The following is a 5,051-nucleotide window of genomic DNA, read 5'->3' as shown; positions in this document are numbered from 1 at the left end:
GCCGTGCAGCAGAAACAGGAGCCGAGCAGCAAACACAGAAGCTGAGAAGCAGGGACAGAAGTAGAGAAATGAAGACAGGAGCCAATGCTCTGTCATCTCCCACAATGCATTGCTGCCGTCTTATATGCAGATACTATGGAAATGCTCCACAGCGATATCCAGCCGTGATCGGAGCCAGAGATTCAGAGCAATTATCTCCTGATATTTCTTACATTGATTTTCACATTTCCCTAAATAATAAATAATGAAATATTAATAATCTCCGTAACTTCACTTGTGACTGCAGAGTCGTCCATAAATAGGATCCGGTGATCACAGATCTCCTGCCCAGATGATCCTCAGTGGTCTGGGGTGCCGGCTTCAAACCTGCAGCTGTCTAGGGACAGAGTGGTTCAATTCCACCTTCTGGGCGCTCCGTGTCTGTCTCTCACATTTTGGGCAGAGGCTTTCATTATGGCGGAATATAAAGAGTTAACCTTTTATGAGCAATGGGAAAAATGTAAGTCATGGTCGGATGACGATTTCTGCAGCACAATGTAGTTTTTTCAGACTGATCCAGGGGTGGGATTTAGCTGGACCCGGGTCTTAGGTTGTAGCCGGTTCACAGAAACGGGAAGAAGAAGAAGATCCCCGATCCGGTGCTGTCTGCAAGGAGACGGCACAATCCTCCTGCAGCAGGAGATATGACTGTGCCGTCATCTGAGATAGTAGTCACCGCTGCAGAAGATCAGAAGGAAAGTAGCGGAGACAGGATCCAAAGAACAGAGACAGAAGCAGAGGAACAGAGAAAAGAACCGAGTATAGGCCGGTAAGCTTAACATCTGTTGTGGGTAAAATGTTTGAAGGGTTTTTAAGGGATACTATTATGGAATGTCTCAATGTTAATAACTGTTTAACTCCATATCAACATGGATTTATGAAGGATCGCTCCTGTCACACTAACCTGATCAGCTTCTATGAGGATGTAAGCTCTCACATGGACCGAGGAGAATCATTGGATGTCATTTATCTCGACTTCGGTAAAGCATTTGACACTGTCCCACATAAAAGACTGCTAAGTAAAATGAGAAAGCTTGGGCTCGGGGAAAATGTGTGTAGATGGGTAGGTAGCTGGCTTAGTGGTAGAAAACAAAGAGTGGTTATTAATGGTGCATACTCAGATTGGGCCAGGGTTACTAGTGGGGTGCCACAGGGGTCTGTATTGGGCCCCCTACTATTTAATATATTTATTAATGATCTGGTGGATGGTTTACAGAGTAAAATATCAGTATTTGCAGATGATACAAAACTATGTAAGGTAGTTAACACAAAGGAGGACAGTTTGCAACTACAGATGGACTTGAGTAAATTGGAGAATTGGGCTGAAAATGGCAAATGAGGTTTAACACAGATAAGTGTAAGGTTATGCACATGGGAAGGAGAAACAGATGCTACGATTACTTACTAAATGGGAAACTGCTGGGGAAATCAGACATGGAAAAAGACTTAGGCATCTTAGTGAATAAGAATCTAAATTGGAGTGCCCAGTGTCAGGCAGCAGCCACCAAAGCAAATAGGGTGATGGGATGCATTAGAAGAGGTCTGGGGGCACGAGATGAAAACATCATTCTCCCTCTGTACAAATCACTAGTCAGACCACACTTGGAGTATTGTGTGCAATTTTGGGCGCCGGTGCTGAAGAAAGACATTACTGAACTTGAAAGGGTTCAGAGGCGGGCTACTAAAATAATAAATGGAATGGGTGCATTACAATACACGGAAAGGTTATCAAAATTAGGTCTATTTACTCTAGAAAAGAGAAGACTTAGGGAAGACCTAATAAATATGTACAAATATATCAGAGGGCCATATAGAGATCTCTCCCATGATCTGTTTGTACCAAGGACTATGACAAGAACAAGGGGGCATTCTTTTCGATTGGAGGAAAGAAAATTCCTACATCAGCATAGAAGAGGGTTCTTCACGGTAAGAGCAGTGAGGCTCTGGAACTCTCTTCCTGAGGAAGTGGTGATGGCCAACTCACTGAATGAATTTAAGAGAGGAATGGATGCATTTCTTGTTAGCAAAAGTATAGAAGGTTATAAATAGCATAATCTTACAGGTAGATAGAAGAGCGACCAAGATTATTAGAGGAATGGGTGGGCTGCAATACCAAGACAGGTTATTAAACTTGGGGTTAGTTAGTTAGGAAAAACAAAGGCTTAGGGGGATCTAATCACAATGTATAAATATATGAGGGGACAGTACAGAGACCTTTCCAAAGATCTCTTTACACCTAGGCCTGCTACTGGAACACGGGGGCATCCGCTACGTCTTGAGGAAAGAAGGTTTAATCATAATCACAGACGAGGATTCTTTACTGTACGAGCAGTGAGACTATGGAGCTCTCTGCCGTATGATGTTGTATTGAGGGATTCACAAGTAAAATTTAAGCAGAGCCTGATCGCATTAATTGAAAAATATAATATTACCAGTTATGTATATTGGATTTTATGACAGGGTGTTGATCCAGGGAACTAGTCTGATTGCCGTATGTGGAGTCAGGAAGGAATTTTTTTCCCCATTGGAGCTTATTTGACACATTGGGGTTTTTTTGCCTTCCTCTGGATCAACATGTTAGGCTACGGGTTGAACTAGATGGACTTAGAGTCTCCCTTCAACCTTAAAAACTATGAAACTATGAAACTATCAGAAACAGAAGCAGAGTAGCCAAGCAGCGGAAAGAGGAGCTGAGCAGCAGAGACAGGAGCCAAGAAGCGGGGACAGGAGCAGATAAATGGTAAGAGGAGCAAAGCAGAAGAAACAGAAGTTGAGGAGTGGTGAAAGGGACCAAACAGTAGAGAGAGGAGCAAAGCAATGGAGACAGGAGATGAGCAGCAGAGACTGGAGCTGAGCTGTCTAGTCAGAAGCTGAGCAGTGGAGATCAGAGCCGAGCAGAGGAAATGTGACTCCCTGGCCTATCAGGTCGTCACAGGGTATTGTGCAATCTGTGTGAATAGCAGGGACTAAAATATAACTTTTAATTTAACAATCGATAAAATTAGTAATAATAAAGTGCTTGTGCATAAATAGTGCAACGAACAAGAAGCCACATGGTAACAAATAGGTTTGATCTCACCCAAGCTTCATCCATATACTGGACTGCACACTGGTCCTAGGAAAGAGGTCATCGGCCGGAAGAATAGGGTAGACGAGTATGGTAAAAAGTCTCTGTCGTGCCCCATGAGTAAACTTCCGCCCTGACAAGGGCAGCACCCAAATAAGATGTCTGCCCCGCAACCAAAAAGGTGTAAATCCTCCCGACGCGTTTCCCTCTCAATACCGAGAGTTCTTCAGGGGAGACGGAGGAAAAAATAATAAGGTGATCAACCTGCAGTGGCAGGGATCAGCACAGGCAATTAACCTATGTGTACTAGGCAAATGGTGGCGCAATCTGCCCTTCTGCACAGTATCCACCCTTCTTGGTTACAGGTCCTGGTCATTTGGTGTTGCTAACAGCTTGGCCAATCAAAATCCTAGGAACGCTTTACACTATGCCCACCAGACACACCATTGGGGGCCTGAAGGGAATAGAGCCGCCCACATATTGGGTTGGTAGGAGAAAGTGAGAAAGTGACAGAGAGTGTGAAACAGAAGTGGAAGGAGAAGGAGGTGAAGGTGACTCTCTGGGAGAGAGAAGTCACCGGTCCGGAGCAGGGCTCCTGTAGTCTACTGGGTGGCAGACGTTGGTGTGGGCCTGGTAGGAGCTGGAACCCCGGTCGCAAGGGATCGTGTCAAGGGGCACCAGCTGCCGACTGCCGTGGAGGGCAGCCGGCGGCCTTGAGCCATCTCCGGGCAGGGGCCAGGGCAAGACGGGGTACGTGGACCCTAGGCCAGGAAGTAGCTTCACGCGTCCCGGTAATTTACCCGACGGGGGTGAAGACTTCAAGTGTCATCCCCAACCTGCTCCAAAATCGGGGTACTAGCACACCGATGGGATAGGACTTTCCCAATACAGTCCAAAGAAATCCTAAGCATGAACCCTGAGAGCAAGCTCACTCCATTAGCTACACGGGTGAGGGGGGCCCGAAGAGTTTTATGCTCGAGGGTCCAACCAGAGAAACAGGTGCCAAGGAAAGGACCACAGACCAACAGCAACTGACTCGCCCACCACAGGGCCTTAGGTGACTCGGTGTCAGGCCGGGGTAGTCAGCGGTGGCAGGGCCCGATTCCGTGACCCTGGTGGAGTCAGTTAATGTGGCGGTATTGGGGGTGATGATAGTGTTAAAGTTTATATAAGATTCGTGACGCCACCTTCTGGTAATTTGGAGCTATGGAGCCGCAGCTGCTGGAAGGGACCTCCGGGGCTGATGTTATGGCAGCTAAGGTGTTTCTTGCTCTCCACAGGTAGAGCGGGTACCCTGGGGCACCCTTTGGTGTTTGGTAAAGTCTATGGTGTTTGTGGACGAGGTGCAGGGCCGACAGGGCGGTATAAAGGACCAGACACAGGCTTGCAGTTCAGATGTTTTACTCACTGTTCAGTTCAATTCGGCCGCGCACTGGTTGCCCACGGCGTGCCAGGATCCGCTGTCAGGGGCCGCTGCCGATCCTGGGTAGTTCAGAGGTCAATACCGGTGCACCCCTCCTGTGTCTCTTTCCTGACTGACTTCTTAGCCTTGACTGTTTTAGCTGAGCTGGTCTTGGCCTCTACCACAGGGCCTGTACAAAGGGGGCTAACCGCAGTTGTATCTTGCCCCCTTCACCGGGGATCTGTGGCAGGTTGTGGCCCTGGGCGCTTGCAACCACCCTAGGCCTTCGGTGTTACTTTTGAGGAATTGTCTTTCTTACCTCTGTCTGGGGATCGTCCCCGAATGCAGCCAGATCCCGCCACCCGATCGTCCAGTAGAACAGGCCACGAGCCAATATGCCCTTCCGTGGCCCAGGAATCCTTTCTTTCGGTGTCACCTGGGCCTACCTAGACCCCAGGATCTCCACCAGGAACTACCTTCTGTCACTCTCTCCTCAGGTAACTACCTCCCTCTCTCACTCTAGACTTCACTCCTCTGCTCCTA

The 5,051-nt window shown here is 47.7% G+C and overlaps 1 non-coding gene across 1 annotated transcript; it reads left to right on the top strand.

Annotated features, from left to right (window-relative positions):
* The first annotated feature begins 325 nt into the window (after window positions 1-325).
* Window positions 326-412, top strand: TRNASTOP-UCA (transfer RNA opal suppressor (anticodon UCA)). Its single transcript has one exon. It is a non-coding gene; the product is annotated as a tRNA-Sec (tRNA).
* Window positions 413-5,051: the final 4,639 nt, after the last annotated feature.

The sequence above is a fragment of the Anomaloglossus baeobatrachus genome, chromosome 6 (assembly GCF_048569485.1).
Source record: "Anomaloglossus baeobatrachus isolate aAnoBae1 chromosome 6, aAnoBae1.hap1, whole genome shotgun sequence".
NCBI lineage: Eukaryota > Metazoa > Chordata > Amphibia > Anura > Aromobatidae > Anomaloglossus > Anomaloglossus baeobatrachus.
The sequence above is the reverse complement of the archived record's forward strand: the minus strand, read 5'-3'. Positions and strand labels throughout refer to the sequence as shown.